Source organism: Ascaphus truei, chromosome 6 (assembly GCF_040206685.1).
Source record: "Ascaphus truei isolate aAscTru1 chromosome 6, aAscTru1.hap1, whole genome shotgun sequence".
NCBI lineage: Eukaryota > Metazoa > Chordata > Amphibia > Anura > Ascaphidae > Ascaphus > Ascaphus truei.
Window position 1 is genome coordinate 64,556,846 of NC_134488.1, and position 20,122 is coordinate 64,576,967.

Here is a 20,122-nt window from a genome sequence, read left to right on the forward strand (position 1 = left end):
ATACATGCTTGTGACAAGTACAGTAGCAGTTCCAATTTTTATAGTCTATTTTTCCATTTTTATTTTAGAGCTACTGTATGAATTGATGTGTCAGTGGCACCTACAGTACTATGCTTATATTTATAGCCTTCGTTTTACATTGTCAGCTAGACTGACCATTAGAAACCACCTATAAATATGCCTGAGACATTCAACGTTCTCTGGCCACTGGATGAGTTGCTATTTCAGTACCTTGGTCAGTTACCATCAGCTGCGGTGCACAATTGTATCTTGTACTGTAGAAGCAGCATCAGAACAGTTCATATAGTCAGTAACACTGTGGGACATGCAGTACGTACTGTATTTATCAAGCTGTTTTTTTGCCACAAGACACCTTACAGCCCATTTAAGTCAATTGTTTTTATTAATTAAACTGTGATCAGGGCACTATTGGACACAAATGCCTACAAATTTCAGTGGCATTTTCAGTGCAATAGTGCCCTGATAGGCACACTCACAGTCAGTTAATAACTCCCAATGCTCATTAAGGTGTCTTTCAGCACTGGAAGGTGCCTTTGGCAGAAAACTACTTAATAAATAAGGTCCTGTATCTGCATTCATCTTGACAGTGTTACACATTTTGTATCTGTACTGTGAACTTGTATACAGCTCCTTTTCCTTGTAATTTATTTTATGAGTGTATACATAATGGTGTTAAGGCAGTTGAATTCTGAAATTCCCATATGGTGCAATTGCAATGTGCCTTTTTGGAGGCTAAAATTGAATACATTTTACATAGACTGAAATACATCTAAGCTATAAAATGTTAATAAATCCATTGTCTTCTTGATCAAGATTTGTATAACTTACTGCTATGTGGGAATTGGAGCTCTGTCCCTATGTTGTGATAAGATTTTGGTTGCTTTCTTAATACTGAATCTCCTTTTTTCCTAGAAAAACTCCTATTGGTCACTAGACTGCAGGGAGGCAGCTAATCTGTAGGCTGACAGATCACAGACTTACTGCTGAACTTCAGGTTTCACACATTACTAACATTTGTGACTGCCACAAGCAATTCTACTTAATTTGCAATTATTATTTTTCCATCATTATTCAAGGGTTATTATTTCAAGCCTTAGTGCAGCTTTCCAATTACCACTGCCAGACCATTGATCCACTAAACCATGCCGACCCCTTTGGTTGTACAGGGGTTAAAAACCAAGTTACCCTTTTTTGTACAAACATAGCCTCAAGTGCACTGACAAATAAACCAAATTTGTTTTACACCACTAGCAACGTTACAACGGCAGAAAACTGCTTTTAGAGGCTAATTCTTCTGCAAAGCTGTGATGATACTGACAGCTCTTGAGTTGGATGGAATCCTTAAATGACTAAGATTACGGCATGCCTGGTAGGGCCTTATTGAACTGGAAGCTGAAAAGGCTAAAGCATTCCAGAGTTAAAGCAAACAACGTGGGCTGTTTCTGAGAAGTAACTGATTCAACTGTGTGTGCTGCTAACATAAGTTATTATACTGACGTTATGGCTGCAGTTGTCCCGGGCATTCTTGACACCCCTCATCCGATTGCTGGCAACTTTAGGACTGTCCAGAAATGTGGAGGAAGACATAGTAATGTTGTGAGTCTATTATGTGGCAGTATATAACTCCAGAATATTTATTAGCCCGAGAGAGAACAGGTTGTCAGGCTTTTTATAAGATAAAAGTGAAACTTACACTTTGATGTTACACATAAAGTTTAAAGTCCTCATGGGCCCCTCCTGAATACATCAGAATAAGTGATTTGTGTAGTCATGTGCCATATAATATATGTATCATTTTTATAATCTGTTACTGTAGCACATATGTTTGATTACTGCAGTTAACAACATACCCATCCTTTTTTTTTTTTTTACTCTTCCTAGTCCTTTAGCATTCTTCTCGTTGAGCTATTTTCTGGAGAATAGCTTCACTGTTCCCTAATTAGCTATTAAGCTGATCATCCTTCCATATAACTGTGTGTGTGCCGGGGGAATGAGGCTACATTATTTTAAGACCGTCAGAGAAACGGTATTAAGCCAATGCATTGCTGAGGATAAGAAGAAAAAGGACTGCTGGCCAGGTTTATAGATTGTAAGCTCTTCCGGACATGGCATATTTCCCATAACATGTTCAATGTTCTAAGAGCCGTGTTGGTCCAGGAAATGTGCAAATTCATTGTAGATTTTGGGGACCCTCATGCGAGTTCGTCATAGATGAAGTTATAGTTTATAGAGCATTTCAAACCTCACATGTCTCTTCTCTAAGTGTAAGTCTAGTGTGCTAACCCAAATGAGAAAAATGTTGGTTGCCATTTACAGCTACACCATCTCCATAAGACTTATTATTGACTGTCTCTCAGATACTGTAGCATCCTTTTGGTTGATGGCTGAAGGGACCCAGGAGATCTTTGGGCAGGCTGTCCTGGGACCCCAACATGCAGCGGTTTATTCATGACTTCTTGACGTGTTTGTGAGGGACAAAAACAGTTCTATTTGCTTAACGCACGACACGGTAGTTTTAAAGCTGTGGTTCTGAAACTGTAGTACCTGTACCTCCTGTGGTGCAGATGACTGTGTAACGTTGCTGACTGCAACCATGATATGGACCGCAGGGCAGAGGTAGGGAGTGATGTATCGACCTTACCCTGGGATCTGAGGCTTGGGATCCAGAGGTTGTCCGGTATCGAGGCAGGTGGCAGGCAAGGGTAGTCAGGTCCAGTTCCAGGTCGAGGCAGGCAATGGTAGTCAGGTCCAAACACAGGCAAGGCAAACACAGGAACAAAGCAGAGCAAGACAGGAACAAGGTACTGAGTACTTTGCACGAGCAAGGACAGGGATCAACTGCATGCTATTGAAAGGCCTGGAGCATCTGCTGGCAATAGAGGACCAGAGAGAGGCTGACTTCCTGTCAGCAGCCATCTTAGATGAGGCATGATATTACCTTGTTCGTCAGCCATCTTGGTACACAGACAGATCCCTTATACTTTGGTGCTGGTCCTCCAGAGTCATTTAAATTGATTCATGACAGTCTTCATTCGCAACCTACAGTATTGCTCTTCCTTTTCTGTAACTTTCAGCCAATCTGTGCTAAATGTTTGTCTGATGGGATCTGAAATGTTGTTTCCTTTGCTGTTCCTACTAAAAATAAATTTTATAACACTCAGAATCGTGAGTAGAGCTCTATAAAATTATTCTTAATGTTGGTACCCACCATTTGTTTGAGGTCTGTGTTACGATCCATGTTTGCCAAACTTTAGGTGCACTTGGAAATTAGTTTCTCCTCCTTCCCATTTTTTTTTCAATTGAACTGTATTAATGTCTTCCTTTCTTTGCATCAACTTTTTCTCCAGGCCTACATTTCAACAGCTATGAGACATACGGTATCTTGAATTATTTAACATGTGTTAAGTGATTATTCTGAAATTACTCCCTTCAAAACTCTAATTTTTTAAGAGCAGTACATTCATGGAAAGTGTCAAAAGGCTTAGGGGCTTATTCGCTAAACCTCTAAGTGGCTTATAGCACTATAAATGCCCTTATATCGCACCGAAACATCTTTTTATAGTATGAGCAGATAAGCACTGAGGTATTGCACTATATGTTGTGTCATTTTGTATGATGCGCTGGCTTTTCTGTTTTTGTCTGTATATCCTGCCACGCTCAGTAGCACTGCTTTTTGACACTAATATATGCTGTATGTATGATGTGAGGGTGGGTTTTGGTGTTCTGGAGCTTGATAGGTTACGCAGCTGTTGTTGCTTGGAGGTGTGGCTCCTCCTCCTCCCGATGGTTTAAAGCTCGCCCCGCCCCACTTTCCAATTAGCAGTTTTTATCATGATCCTGTGTATCACAGACCCAGTATGGTCTTTCTCCCTCCAGCAGAAAAAAGAGGTGCATGAGAATTATGCCAGGTAGTGTTAGGACCTGCAGATTGGGCATGCCGTGAAGTGGCTGCAGGCTTACAACCTTTTGGCAAAAGGGTTTAACTAAATGTCCCTTTATTTCATGAGCAGATAAGCACTGAGGTATTGCACTATATGTTGTGTCATTTTGTATGATGCACTGGCTTTTCTGTTTTTATCTTTTTATAGTACTATAACATTCTGGCAAAAAAAAGCCGTACGATAAGCCAAAAAATGGCCGAAATCGCATTTTTTTTGTCAGAAACTGCTATTTACTAAGCAGCATATCTTACTTTCAAAACTTGCAATATTTTCTCGCCAGCTAAAGGCTGGTGCTAAAGATATTGTAAGATGGATAAAAGCAGTTTCTTTTAGTTTTACTGCACAGCATTGATACCAGAGGCAGGTGGGGACCCCCTGGAGACCACCGCAGGCCCCCAGGTATTCCCGCGGTCCCCGAGGTGTTCCCGCATCCCCCCCACGGGCCACTGCATCTCCGGAGGGTCCCCTCTGGCCTCTGGTATTGATCCTATGCAATAAAAATGAAATTGCAGCCAGTTTCATTACCTTAGCGGCTAACCGCTAAGATAATGAAAGGGTTAAATAGTAGGCACTACTTTGTTGTTGATACAGGAGGCGGATGAAGCTTGCAGTTGCCTCAGGGTGGGTGTTTAGGCCTTGCAGGAGGGTGGCAGTAGAAGTTAACCCCTTCATTACCTTAGTGGTTACAACCAATAAGGTAATGAAAGGGTTAACCCCTCACGCTACCGAACCGCAAGGCCTAAACACCATTTTGAGGTAACTACCACCTTCACCCACCCCCTGTACTAACAACATGAATGGATAAAAGTGCTATTAACCAAAAATGTCGAATAGCGCTTTTCCCCATTAAAAAAAAAACATTACAGTGCAATACATAAATACAAAGCATTTTTTTACCGCACTTTAAAAAAAAATGTATTTTTGTCTTAGTGAATACCATTTTGGCACACGTTTTAGAGTGCGGTAAAACAATGCAAAGTCTGGACTGATTTTATTGAGGTTTAGTGAATAGGCCCGTGGGTGCTTTAACTTTGTTGCATATCTTTTTACATGTTGCCAAGGTGAACTGCACATTTAATCTCTCTATACTTGTTGTTCTTCATCATCAGTCTAAGGACCTTGTTCCACTGAAAATTGTCCAAAGTGGCCGATCAGGCCATTTTGGGCTGAAAATCCCCTCTGACGTCAATGGGATTTTCCAGCCGTGAACAGCCACTTAGACAATATAGATTTAACCCCTAAATGTAAACTTCTGCTTCACGCTTTGAAAGGACATTTTCTGTACAAAGGAAAATTAGAACTTGGCCAAACTCTTCCTCTGACTAATGGTGCAATATCTACAGCAATCTCAGAGTTCATTAAAAAAAGGCAGATTAAAAAAATGTTAAACACGATTTGTGACTGTTTCCAATCTACCCTAATGGGTTCTTTGTCACTCAGAAGTTACCACAAGAAGTCGGTTATCTCTCAAGAAGTAACCACATGGAATAACAATTCTTTATGCTGCAGCCTACTTAATATGTGTCCTGCACACCGAGTGGTTAAAAGGTCTCGGAAATATAAGCATCTCCTTGCTTGTTACATTGCACCAAGATTTCCAGCGAGAACCTACTTTACTTCTTCATAGACATTGTTTTGTTGGCAGTGCGCCCTCCTAGGCATTGTGTGCCTCTGATACACGTTGCAACAAGCAGTCTGTGTGATTGGCCTCTCCCAGAATGGGCCTTACATTCTCCTTACAAAGGCTCTGTGGAATATCAATGGAACACTTTCTGCTTTGACAGCCTCAAGTTGATTAGAGCACAACGCATCCCGTTTCACGAGTCTCATATTTTTTTTATTTAAGAGCAGCAAATTTAGGGCAATTTCAAGAGAAGATGCAACACAGTATGAATGACCATTTATCTTTTTTGATGGTCGTTTACAGGGACCTCAAATGACAGCACTTTAGGGCAGTGAGTGAATAATTCTGTGTTGACAAGTTGTGCTGACAGTGGTACAATGACTTGGCTGGAAGGATTTTGTAGCTGCTTTTTGTGTTCTTTGTGTAGCAGACTCTTCGGTTTGATGCTATCTGATTCCAGAAACCTCTGAAACTAGACATTTGCTAGTCTAAAGAGATACTAGCTACACATTTCAGACATGTAGTACTATTTCTACTTAAGAAAACCATTATTGCTTGACATCATCATCACCGTTAATGTATAGCATGTTTTCACCAGAGCAAATTCAGTGTTTAAGTATGGGCCACAAATATATAAATCATTCAAGATAAATCACGATGTTATAGCTCGGTGGTAATGAATTTAGATGTACAGTACAAGGAATACAAAATAACACCAAACTGGGGAATAAAAGGTGTAGATTTATCAGCAGAAATATGTTTTTCTCGGTCAGACTGGTATCTGCTTTCAAGGAAAGTGCCGACGTCAAAATGAAGGGAATGTAGGTGGAACGGCCTGTTTGTTAGGTAAATAATTAAATAAATCTGCTCCTGTAGTTATCTTAACTCCTTGATTGCCACAGGGACCTGTTATGTATTTGGGCTCAATATCCTGTAACAATTACATTTATTTTGAGAGGACACTGGAAACCATTGCAACAGCACTAGGATTTTTTTTTTTTAATCCATTTTACAGTATCCGAAGATCAGGAAATAATTTTTAGCTCTGGTATCCAGAGTTTGATTTCTATTATTTCTGTGTTTGTAACAGTTTTATGTTAGAGCGTCCAGGAGAAGTAGATCTTCCATTTATTTGAATAACTCTATAATGACCAAAAGGGCCTATAACTAGTTGGGCTTGGTTTTGGCTGCACAAGCACCAATTGTCCCAGTTGACATGGTGTTGGCAGGGCTTCTGATCTGCCATCATAGAGAACATCCATGATTGGACACGATTAATATCAGCTTGACCTTCCAACCTCAAAAGACAAAAGACAGGGGGTGCGCAATGCTACATCAAATTGACAAAACATATATGGTAATAAGTACAAAGTTCAAATACTTGAATAATAATAATTACTTGGTTATTTAGTTAAACCCATTGGCCAAAGCATTATAAACCTGCATACCAAACGTCAACGTATAACCAATAATGCAGGTCCTACACTGTGAACCCTTCCCTTTACCTCTGTATGAGGGGAAAGAACCATAATAGGTCCTGTTCTTGCACCAAACTGAAAAGACCTCCCAAACTCACAGAACAGATGCATTGTGTCTATGCTACATACAACCTACTCTTTGGAATTCTGCAGCTCTTTCCACCGAGTTCTGACATAATGTTAATAACTGTAGTAAACACAGTGGATGTAGATACAAATGGAAATTTGCAGAAAGTTTGTAATGCTTAGATCAGTGGTTTTCAACCTTTTTTTTTTTTTTGGTTAAGGAACCCTAGAATTAGATTTAGAAATTCTGGGGAACCCTCTCCCCGTCTCTCTCTCCCCTGTCCATCTCTCTATCTTTCCTCCTCCCTGTATCTCTTCCCCTACCCCCCCACCCATCTTTTCTCCTCTTATACTCACACTCTCTCTGTTCCCCTTTATACTTACTCCCTCTTCCCCATCCCCCTTATACTCCCTCTCTTCCCTCCTTACACTCCCTCTCTTCCCCCCTTATGCTCTCCCCCCCCCCCCCTTTATACTCCCTGTCTCTTCCCCGCCTTATGATCACTTCCCCCTTACTTTCCTTCCCCCTCTCTCTCATCCCCTTACGCTCCCGCTCTCTCCCCCCTCACAGTCCCCCCCCTCTCTTCCAACGCACACTCGCTCCCTCTCTTCCAACTCACACTAACTTCCCCTCTCTTGCACACACACACACCTCCCTCTCTTACCTTGGGGAGAGGAGACCTGTCCGCAACTCCCTCCTCCTGTAGGTCGAAAGTTGGACGTGACTCCCGGTGCCGACAGAAGGGAGATGAAGGATTGCAGCGTGGGGTGGCGCAGCACCACCAGGCATGGGACAGTTGTCACTCCCCCACTCCTCCCCCTAGTAGCCGCGGAACCCTAGTTGAAAATCACTTACAAAGATAGTAACATAGGTTGAAAAAATAAGTTTCACAATTGAGTTCAACCTTTGTTAAATTTTAATAGTCTACAGCAGCGGTTCCCAACCTTTTTTACACTGTGCACCAGCTGCTAGAAAATATTTGTTCTGTGAACCCCTAATTAAAATATCCTTTCATCTGCTCACAGACTATTGCTAACAAAACTATGTGATCAATCTCAGGCAGAATAATGTCCTGACCTTGTGGGGGGAACATACTTAATAAGGTCCCAAACTGCACCTCAGTGTGTGCAGACAGCATGGGGGGGCGGGGGGGTATAGCTATCAATCGCTGTGAAAGCTTCCAAAGTGATACCCCACCATGCCTTGTCACTGTGCATGCAAAGCATTGTGGGAAGAAACTTTGTACACTCCTGCTGTAATTGATGGCTATATCAGCCACGTTAAGGTGCACCTTGGGGCCTTACTAAGTACACAGTCCCCACACGGGGACAGATAAAATATTATTTAAGTGGCGTGCATGCAAATACCTGTTTACAGTATATAATATCAAAGAGAGATATGGCTGATTAAACAAAATATGTGTGCAATGAATCTGGCAGAGGAGCAGGAATATCAAACATTTGTATGTACAAAAAGTACAATCCGTAATTTAACTCTGATCTCCAAGGCATCAACCCGTAACATCTGTGTAAACCTGGCTGTGAGAAGCACAGGCCCTGGGTAATTCAGCCTTTCTTCCTTCTCAACCAGAAGTGATTGTAACTGCAATAATGTGTACCTTTGCATGTGTGCACTGCTTTGAGTAAAAGAAACATAGATGTCAGCATGTTTTATTCATTGAGAGTAGTTTGCCGAGAGCACCCGTCCAGCAGAGCAGTCAGTTAATGCAAATACTGTAGGTGCATGGCACACCGAAAATAAATACAAGCCTGGAATAATTGAGCGTCCAAGCGACCCCCTTACAAAGTGCAATCCGTATTCCGTAAGATTCAAACCCCCAAGATCATTCAGTCCTCTGAAACGGCAAACTAAAGAATAATGCTGAGGCAAGAAGGGGCCTGCATTTACCAGCAGTATGTGGCACACATAGCACAAGCAGTCTCTTTACCATCAGAGTGCGTCGTTTGTGCCCAGCGCGAGTATTTACCCTACTGTAAAAAATGCAGCATTTGTCGCCATGGTAACCACCACATCCCATGATAATTAGCCTTCCGCTGTGTTGAGAGGGACTTTGTCACAAAAATAAAGCAGGACATATCAGTCTTCTGCTTCGCCGCGGTTTTCTAAGTGTGTGCATGTGTCCTATGTGTTCACACATCAGAGAAACATTTCAATGAATTCTCCACCGCTCTTCTTCCTTTGATATAGAAATGCCCGAGGTTTATTGTGAGCCCCTGAGGACTGTGCAGTATAGGTGCACAATTCTACGCTGGTATATACTCCTTCAGTTTCTCTAGTATATAAAAAAAGAAATACAGTATACATAATTTAGCTTGTAACCCTTATGAACTGCAAGGCAAGGAGGGGAGTGCATTTTGTTGTTCTGTTACTGGCCTTTGTTGTGGATTTGATTGGTGATTCCTGTGATAAATTTGAGTGTGAGCTCAATGCAGAAATTCATTATCCCTTTTGTAATATTCTACTGTATGTAATGTGCACCAGTCTATTAAATCTCCCTGGCCGTCAGTTTCCTGCTGCTGAATTGCTTGAGGATGATCCTGTAGGTTTCTTATTTTAAACATGCTAATCCCACAAAACATGTACATCCTCCACTCCCTGCAGCACAGGCCTTCCACTCCCTGCAGCATTGAGTGTCCCCCGCTCCCTGCAGCACAGGGCTTACCCCACTCACTGCAGCATAGTGTCCCCCGCTCCCTGCAGCACAGGGCTTCCCCCACTCACTGTAGCACAGTGTCCCCCACTCCCTGCAGCGCAGAGCGTCCCCCGCTCCCTGCAGCGCAGAGCATCCCCTGCTCCCTGCAGCGCAGAGCATCCCCTGCTCCCTGCAGCGCAGAGCCTCCTCCGCTCCCTGCAGCGCAGAGCTTCCCCCATTCCCTGCAGCGCAGAACGTCCCGCACTCCCTTCAACGCAGAGCTTCCCCCACTCTCTTCAGCACAGAGCTTCAGATGCTCCCTGGAACGCAGAGGTTTCCACGGTCCCTGCAGCGCAGAGCTTCAGATGCTCCCTGCAACGCAGAGGTTTCCCCGGTCCCTGCAGCGCAGAGCATCCCCCACTCCCAAAGAAAGGAGAGATGGAGCACAGCTGGTAGTAAATAAACTGTTATGGAGAGTGGGACCCAGGTAAAAAATGTTTAATGGATCAGTGCAAAATACAAAAACTGAGCCCTCAGGCCCACACCAACGCGTTTCGAGCTGATAGCTCTTTCTCAAGGTGCACCTTTCTTTGGATGTCCGGTCACTGTGGAGTAACGGCAGCACGCACCCACGGAGGAAGTTCCATTGAAGACCCCACAAATGTGAGTTATTCCAACCTATACATCTGAATTACCTTATACTCACCCAACCGATGTCTACAGTAGCGGCAGCTTCTATTCGAAGCAATGCCGCCGGCCGGGTGCGTGTGCGCAGCGTGTAGACGCGGCACGTTGCGGCGCGGCACGTTGCGGCGCACTGTGACGTCACAGTCACGTGCGCGCCCGGCTTCCCCGGGATTCCCCGACACCCCTGGAGATTAAAGTAAGGTAAGCGGGGGTGCGGGGAAGCAGAGGGGCAGAGCAGGAGCCGGGGTCGGGGTCGGGAAGGGGGGGTAAATTGCGCGCGAAGTGGAGGGGGGGTGCGTGGGGGAAACGCGGTGGCGCGCGGTTTTGACTGGCGGCAGCCGGAGTAGATCCCGGCATGCTGCCGGCATTACTTCAAATAAAAGCTGCCGCAGCTGTATGTCTGGTCACTAGCCAGTGAAAGTCACACATTATTCTAGTGGGACTTTTTCCAGCTATTCGGTATCTAGTGGAAGTGGTTTTATTTCAGTGTTGGAGTTTTTCTGGTCTGGGAATACATGGGACCTCCAAGGGACACTACAATGCCTTAATGTCTATAGGCTATGCGGCCAGTGGCTCATGTTAGAGCACCATACAGTTTTTGTGATTTTTTTCATCCCCCACTCCCTGCAGCGCAGAGCATCCCCCACTCCTTGCAGCACAGAGCATCCCCCACTCCTTGCAGCACAGAGCATCCCCCACTCCTTGCAGCACAGAGCATCCCCCACTCCCTGCAGCGCAGAGCATCCCCCACTCCTTGCAGCACAGAGCATCCCCCACTCCCTGCAGCGCAGAGCATCCCCCACTCCTTGCAGGACAGAGCATCCCCCACTCCCTGCAGCGCAGAGCATCCCCCACTCCTTGCAGCACAGAAGCTCTATACAGGTTTAGACATGTGTTCCCTCATTTAGAGTTTAACTTGTACGTAACCTGTTTTCTGCATGGTTGCAGCATTTTATGAGACTGTCACGAGGTCACTATGTTGGGGTCTGATAACTTTTTTTTTTATATATAGAACTATAACATGCTGCATACTGGTTTAAAGCAACTATATTGTTTTTGGTGACTATATACCTGATTATTGTCAATATCTAAGATTAAACCTCATTCAGATTTATTAATTTTTTTAATCGTGGTTCGTTATTTTTTAGAGTGGTGATGGTCTTACATTACACCAAATATTTGGCACTCTGCTGCACGGGGTATCCCTTACTCCCTGCAGCCCAGAGCCTCCTCTGTTTCCTGCAGCCCAGAGCATCCTCTGCTTTCCTGCAGCCCAGAGAGTCCCCCGCTCCCTGCAGCCCAGAGAGTCCCCCGCTCCCTGCAGCCCAGAGAGTCCCCCGCTCCCTGCAGCCCAGAGAGTCCCCCGCTCCCTGCAGCCCAGAGAGTCCCCCGCTCCCTGCATCCCAGAGAGTCCCCCCGCTCCCTGCAGCCCAGAGAGTCCCCCGCTCCCTGCAGCCCAGAGAGTCCCCCGCTCCCTGCAGCCCAGAGAGTCCCCCGCTCCCTGCAGCCCAGAGAGTCCCCCGCTCCCTGCAGCCCAGAGAGTCCCCCGCTCCCTGCAGCCCAGAGTCACCTGCAACCTGCAGCCCATATCGTTTGCAGCATTAGGAAGGATATTTTGGCTCTAAACATAGAAGTTGCACTTGTGCCTTTCTTGTTTGTATTTAGTATTTCCTGAAACGGCTATAAATGCAGCAAAACACAACCAGTGTAAAAGATTCCCTAAATTATATATACCTGGGACTGGAGACATCTATAATTCAATTCAGGTGACAAATCGTGAAATCAATATGACAAAAGCTAGCGCTTCGGTATTGCAGAGAATATTGCAAATCATCTCCAGCGGAGCGTGGCACAAGTCGAATAGTAAAATCACAAACGCTACAAGAAGAAATAAAAGCTGTACAACGAAAGTGATGGATGTCTGCAGCTTTTATCACGTTAGCCAACGTCACTCTCCCACTCCTTCTCCAACACACAAAAACTACCGGCGGCGGCCGGGGAGAGAGAAGAATTTGCTGCTCCCGCTTATCTGATCCTGATGAGCGCTGATACGGAAGTGACAAAACGAACAACCAAACTGCCCTGTTGTACTGTATGTGAATGCTGCTCCTGATTGAAATGGAAGCCTTTTGCCTTCTGATAGCTGAGATTATGGAAAATGTCCTTCGGAGTATTTCATCTTCTCTTTTCTCTATTACATATCATAGTTTCCTTGTTCACCTTCTACTGGGAGTTCCCCCCACAACTCAGTGTAGATGGGAGGCCTCCTGCTGGCTGCCGGCCCAGCCACGCACTGCTTTTGTCAGTGGAATGTAGGAAACTGGATTCCAGCTCCTTCATGTTGAGTTCTAGAACCCCACGTAGCGATTATGAAGTTATTAGGAATGGGGCTGCAATATAAAAACTAAGAGAAATGGAGAAATATTTTTTCTACTAACTATATTTCTGTAATTACAGTACTGTCCGTTTGTTTATTGACGTTTAGATATAAACGCCTGTTGCTTTTCTTACGCTTCTGGCACTTTTCTCTCTCACCCCCCCCCCTAAAAATACACCACTTACAGAGCTGGAAATCCTGAAATTCGTTGCAAATTTGCCATACATAGAAGGGATTAAATAATCTGCCTCCTCAGCACTGAGATACCAGCAAACATAATCTCTGACGCCCTTATTCTGTAAAGTGCGATAGTGCATTGATTTTAATGGGGCTTTTCATGGGATAGCACATCATCTGCGCTATCCCACATTACAGAATAAGGGCCTAAGTGTCCTCCCTTTTTTGTAGGAGAAGTGACCATCCTCTTCACCTCTCCCTATTCCTGGCAGGAAGTAGTCATGCATATTTATGATGTTATCTGGGAGCTTGGCCAAACACTACAAAATTTTGGCAGCGCAGCCCATGCTTGGTTACCATACAGTTGGGGGAAAAATGCCATAGAGGACACCAATTATTTTGCCCCCACCCAAAAAATAAGATTTATACAAGCTTTTATATATCATACAAGTAAGCAATGTTTCGGACAGCAAGTGGCCTTCATAAGGGATACCAATGAAGGTCACTGGCTGACCAAAAGTGCATATAGGAGTATGATGTCATAATAAATCTTATTTAGTTTTTTGGGCAAAATGATTGGTGTGATGTATGGCCTTTTTTTTACCGGTTGGCCAAACCCATAATTAGTGGAGGAAACCATTGACAGGGCTTTAGCATTTCAGCACATTCATTTTCAGTGAAACCCGATTAGTTCCGTTTATGGTTTAGGGATAATTACACTTGTTTAAGGAGGCCAATTATATTATTTAATCCTTGACACATAGCAAGACAAAGATTTCCTGAGATGGCTACAGTGCGTCTTCCCGCAGTATATAGAGTCGGGCTCTCTATGGAAGAAAGGGTTAGGTTCTTCAATGTCAGGCGTGCCCACCATGCGTGCCGTTTACAGCCCCCCTTCTGCACTGTTAGGGGGTTTAATATAACCAGATGAAGTGAAATTTTTCTTTAATGATCTCATTTTTCAAAAACGTTTAATAAAATACTATTCAGGTTAGGGTTGTCTAATTTTTAACAGTTCATTAGGTAAAGAGCGGCGTGTGTTATGGAGTGACTTTTAAAATTATAGATTTGTATTTATAGTGAAGTTCCAGCCATTAATTTTAAAGAAGGAAAAAGCACAAAAAGCAGAAGCAGGTTCATTAGAAAAATTTGACATTAGTAATTTAATTAAATTGGTTCTTTGACAATCATTGCAGAAAATGAAACATTAGTTCTACACCAATTCTCAGCCCATATTGCAGGTTTAATGCTGCCCCTCACACCTTTTAGAGTTTTATTTTTCCATGTCTATAAAATGAAAGCTATTTGTAGGTCTCAGATCAGAGATTTAATTGAGGAGAAATTAGGATGTCCGTGTTACTGATGCACCTGGATTCCAAAAGTGGTTCAACCTTTAGCTGCCACGGAGGCTTTGTGATGGGATATCAGACACTTAAGGAGGTGATGGATTAAAGATAAAGTAGCAGTCTGGTGCTACCAGACATCCATCCATCCTGTAAATAATACTTTATATGTGAGAAAATAAGGTACCTCCATGAGTCCAGTATACCATATCAGCAGCAGGTATAGGGAGACTAGTGTCTAGTGTATCCTGTCGGTATACACAAGCAGCAATTACTTACACAAAATAATCTCCCACCCACTAGTATAATAGCAGTAGTAAAAACATGAGCAGAACTCACTATTGTAGAGATCTGGATCAGTCCTGGGAGGTCCAATGATGTGCATCCGTGTACGTAAAGCAACAGGATGGGTAGAGAAAAACGGAGCACTATCCAAGGTGAATAAACGGATCCAGGTGATGGATTAAAGACCCTGGTTAGAATTTGGGAAAGAATTACTAAGCAGCGATTCAGACCACTTCAAAAGAAGACGCGGTATTGCAAGGCACTCTGTTGCTGTCTGCAAGATATATACCGCAGTATTTATTAAGCCGTCTTCTGGTAGTTGGACTGCATGTTGTGGAAATGCATTTAAACAGATGAAAGGCATCTTCAAGTCCATACGCGCATTTGTAAGATGCCTTTCAGATGTTTTCTAGATCGCCTGCTTGAAGTATGCACTCTGAAAGAACTACAAATGTAGCCAGCCGCCTTATTGATCCATGTGATAACACAACATAACCCGTTATATCTCTGAATATCAGAGCTTCCACAGTAAACACTGTCACGGGAGACCAGCACTTTTAACACCTTTTACCTTCTGGGATCATTCAATAGGCAAAACAAGGCAGTGGAATAAAATGTAGTTTATTCAGGTAAACCCGCTGACACAGCATAAATATACAAAATACAGACGAAATACACACTTTCTTGGGGCCTGGGGGTGAAAACTAGACTCAAATAGGTGCAGAGCGCCTGCTTCGGAAGGCTTACCCTGACCGGGACCTCGTTCTGCTCTTCCTGGTTCTCTTTTCGGGGAGAATACCCAAGCGTGGCTGCTACGTTCTATTCTGAGAACGTGGTCCTTGCGTCTGACAGTCTCTGCTGGGCAGACTTTCATAGCTCCACCGACTCAAGCCACTATATGTTCTGGTTCTCTGGTCGGGCTGTCTCCTTACATACACTCTGGTGATCTATCTCCAACATGGAAGTCGGAACGGTGACCAATCAGAGCGTGGGAATTTCTCCCACCAGCCAATCGAAATGGGGGCTTGCCTGGCTGCTGTCAGAGAAGGGGGTGTGCCAAGCCGCCTCAAAAAGCCGGGTGAGCGGGAAATATGAATCAGCCAATGGAAAACGCACCTACCAGCAGGATCTTCTGCCAGCTAATCTATTGCCACCCACTGGGCAAGCTCCACCAGGTCTGCCAGTCCAAAAGTTGCCCCAGCAGGGTGCCCTTTGTTCTGCAGACCTGGTATTTCTCCGTTCCCCGCTCCTCAAACGGTTTTCTCACTTCTGGACATCCTTTCTCCTTTGCAATCCGATGTATATACAGATATCCCGGCACCTATGTGGATGCCCGGGCTGACTGTATAGATATTAATATATACAGCATGAAACATTAAAATACTGTTTTAATAAACTCATACTTCTTAGGAAACCTTAGATGTGAGGGAAATGGGTCTGGGATACGTGGGCTCGAAAACCAGGATTCTGGGGGACACTGTGTAGCCCCGGTGTAATTCACCTCGCGTACCCACAAATCATGCCTGCACGTCGGTGAGAATGATGGGACTACCGGTAACTTTGTCCCCCGAACTCCTGCAAACAAGACAAACACATTTTGACCCAAATATCCCACCTAAAACTTCCATTCCCAAAGTCTCATGTTTATTGGAATAGAGGAACATGTGAAACCCCAAATCAGGTTTTTGGTATGCATTACAGTGTCCCTGGCTTATGGTGCTACTTAGCTGCCAGGGACCCACGGTTTTCAGGATTAACCAGTCCGGCTTCACCTTTATTATGAAGACTGGCTGCACCCTACGTCACAAACACCCAAATAAAGCAAGCTACATGAGTAGATTGACTCAACCCTGCATTCACACCATAGAATCAATTGGAAACAATGGAAATAAATGCCTACAAATGTATATAACTGTATGTAATGATATTTTAATATGTGTAAATAAGATAAAAATGGAAAAAACCAATGATTATTGTATTGTGTTATACATATAAAAGTGCAATAGTTTTGTCTATATTCTGTCAGTTTAAAGGATAATGAATCATATCTTAGAACAGGGGTTTCCAACGCCAGTCCTCAAGGGCCACAAACAGGTCAGGGTTGAAGGATATCCCTGCTTCAGCTCAGGTGGCTCAACCAGTGACTCAGTCAATGACCTGTTGATGGCCCTTGAGGTTTGGAGCTTGCCACCCCGGCCTTAGAACATTATAATGACCGCTGCATTCTGTCTCTTGGTTTGCTGACCTTAATGACCTCTAGCAAGCAGTGTCTGCTCTGTGAGGATTGTTGCGTTTTTTACAATTAAGAGTGAAAAAGGGGTTAAAAAGCTAAAGAACACACACGTCTTGTGGTTTAGTAAATGGCACGTTGAATATTTATTTTAAACAATTTGTTACATGCCCAAGTGTGTTTATTTGATTCCGGCTCCACCATATGCTACTATTGCTGCATTTCCCCTCCCACCTGTTACCCTTTTTTTTGTTTCCACCATATAATGTACGCCCCGGCCTGCTTATCAGTTCAGTATCAGGATGGAGTTACATGATACAGTAGCGATAAGAAGATTCCTGTGAGCTTTGGTGCGGTGACACTGTGGAACCGCTGCTAATCTCTCTTTATCAGGAGCTCCAGGAACGCAAGTCCAGAGACCTGCTTCATACACTAATATCATGGTATCTGTATCATCACGGCCACATGTGCCAATCTCTGCTATGGTCACTATATAATATACTGTGAAGCCGCTGTCCCCTTGCTGGGGATTCAAATGAATAGAATTTAAATCTTGAATTATGGTTTATGTTCCAATTTTGGAGATAAATGGATATAAAAGTAATATTTGCAGGAATTGTTGATTGTGCTCATACAACCACTCATGCATTATCCCTTCTGCATTTATTTCCTCTCAATGTTTCATATAACTGCTCCCTATAACTCCTCCTATTGCTACATAAAACCGCTCTTTATAACTCCCCCTATTTCTCCATATAACTCCTATTAAATCAATATAACTTTCTTTAACTCCTATTGCTCCCTATAACTCCTCCTGTTACTCCATATATCCACTCCCCATAACTCTTCCTATTGCTCCATATGAGTGTATAGAAAACCAGTGCATCAGAAAAAACAAGTCCTCTAGCCCATATCCCTTGCACTGTAGTTAAGGATATGTGAGGTTTAATAAAGTTTGTTGAAATGACGCGATCCCAGTATCCAATCGGGACACGTCTGATAGGAGATGCCATCCGATAGGTTGCACCGTCCGTGACGTCACGCGATAGCGCGATCTGCGCTGTAGTATAAATTTGAGCTTCTATTGTTGTTGTGTACACCATGAGAAAGGGCATACTGCCCGAAACACGTTGGTGGACCCCTGCTGCGGCTTAGGGGGGACCTTTTGTCCACTTTTTATGTAATAAATCATTTTTTGTTGCAGCAAACCGTGAGCCTCCTTCTGTTACCTCTGGCAGTGCACTTCCTTATTTTTCTACTTGTTCCTATTGCTCCATATAACTCCTCTTATTGCTCTATATAACTGCTCCCTGCTGCTCCCCAAATTGCTTACTGAACCAAGCAGAGCCAAATACTTCTATACACTATATTTAAGGGAAACATGTAAAAAAAAAGGATTTTCTTAGCATCAATTAAATTCCAATAGGCACATTTGTATAACTTGATACAACGTACTCAAGCATCATCTATCAGATCAGCATAGTGGCTGAGTAGGGGGCTTGCTTTTCACAGACACTTGTATTTCTCTCTTGCTGTCTGACTCACAAAGCCCATCCTTGTTTTGGCTGTTTTTTCAGTCATTACTCTGTGTAATTGTGTAGAGTAACCTCTGCGCCAGTAATGATGTCAGAGGCTAGAGCTGTAGTAAAAATGCTATTTCACTAATTGTACACCAACCAAGGCCGCTAATAGGCACGGTCATTGTGTTTGTAACGAGATGCACTTGGCACCTAGCTGTCTGCTTAATTACAAATGTCCTGTGATCTTGCGGCCCTGCCCCAAATCTGAGTGTCTGAATTATAACACATTCCATGCCTGCATGAAACACAGCTCTCTGGTACAGGATGGTGACAGGAGGAGCAGCGTGAGCAGGATTCATGTCTATAGGCTATAGAAGTCTCTCCATTTTAATAGATCAGGGGTGGGCAATTCCAGTCCACAAGAGCCACCAACAGGTCGGGTTTTCAGGATATCCCTGTTTTAGCACAGGTAGCTCAATAAGTGGCTCAGTCGAACACTGACCCACCTGTGCTGAAGCAGGGATATTCTGAAAACCCAACCTGTTAGTGGCCCCTGGAGACTGGAGTTGCCCACCCCTGGGTTAAATTCTGATGTAAAACTGTGTATATGATCATCTTGGTGTAGTGCAGAGTTGAGGAGCGTTTTTCGCTCTTGGAGGAGCATAGGATTGTTGCATATTGTGATATTTTGTAATACACTCACTGGATGGGGTCATTCATAGATGTAGAGTTTTGGGAGATCTGACTTCCGTAGACCCGACTTGTGAGGTGTAGAAAGTCTACTAATTACAGGTATAAGGCAATCTCATGTTGGTCCATGTAAGAACCAGCAACAATTCTCTACTTTAAACGCTTTAAATAAGTTGTGGTGGGAAACAAAAAGTACCAGAAACCCTCCACCGTACAGTAAATTAAATATCACTTGTGAGCACATTCACTTTCAGACAGGTCTGCAACCCCTGCCTTTCACCATCATCACTGAGCATACAATGCTTCCACTGCAGCTCATTTGTATGTCATTACCCAGAATTCTTGGCTGCAGTGGAAGCACTTTATGCTAAAGATAATGGGGAAAGGCAGGACTGTAGACCTGTCTCAGACATGTTACTGAGCTCACAAGTGATATTTTTATTGGCTACTTTGAACACAAATTCAATAAAAGGATACTTGGAAGAATATGGTAACGGTTGAGGCTGATCGATATTCTGCTCTTTTTCCGTGCAAACTTGATTTTATTCCTTAAAAAGGACATTTCCTGTTGCCAGATTTTTATTTTCGGTGAAGATTCTGCTTCCCAGGGCACGCAATATGGCTCTTCCTTAATATTATCTATAGCAACCTAGGAAGATTAATATATTAAAAATCATTAAAAAGGGCACAAAGAGTGGGGGGGAAAATACAGTAAGTATTATCGAATGATACACAACTGATGTATTAAAGCAAAAAAACACGTACAGACAGTCCTCGGTTATCCAACAGAATCCGGTCTGGAAGTAGCGTTGGATACTGAAACCGATGTAAAGTGAGTCCCATGTTAATCAGCGGCGGTGAGCGTTGGAGAACGCATTCCGGCGTCGGAAAACGGCCCTTAGGGTTGCGTTGTAATGCGCTGGATATGCTATTCATTGAAAAGTGAACCGTTGGATAGCGAGGACTGCATGTATAGGGGTTTGAATGAAATGCTGCTTTAACACAAGCTAAGGAAGAAGAAGGTGATCA

General features: G+C 43.6%; 1 protein-coding gene across 1 annotated transcript in view; it reads left to right on the top strand.

Annotated features, from left to right (window-relative positions):
- Positions 1–20,122, top strand: part of CSMD2 (CUB and Sushi multiple domains 2) — a 701,191-nt gene that overhangs the window by 268,602 nt on the left and 412,467 nt on the right.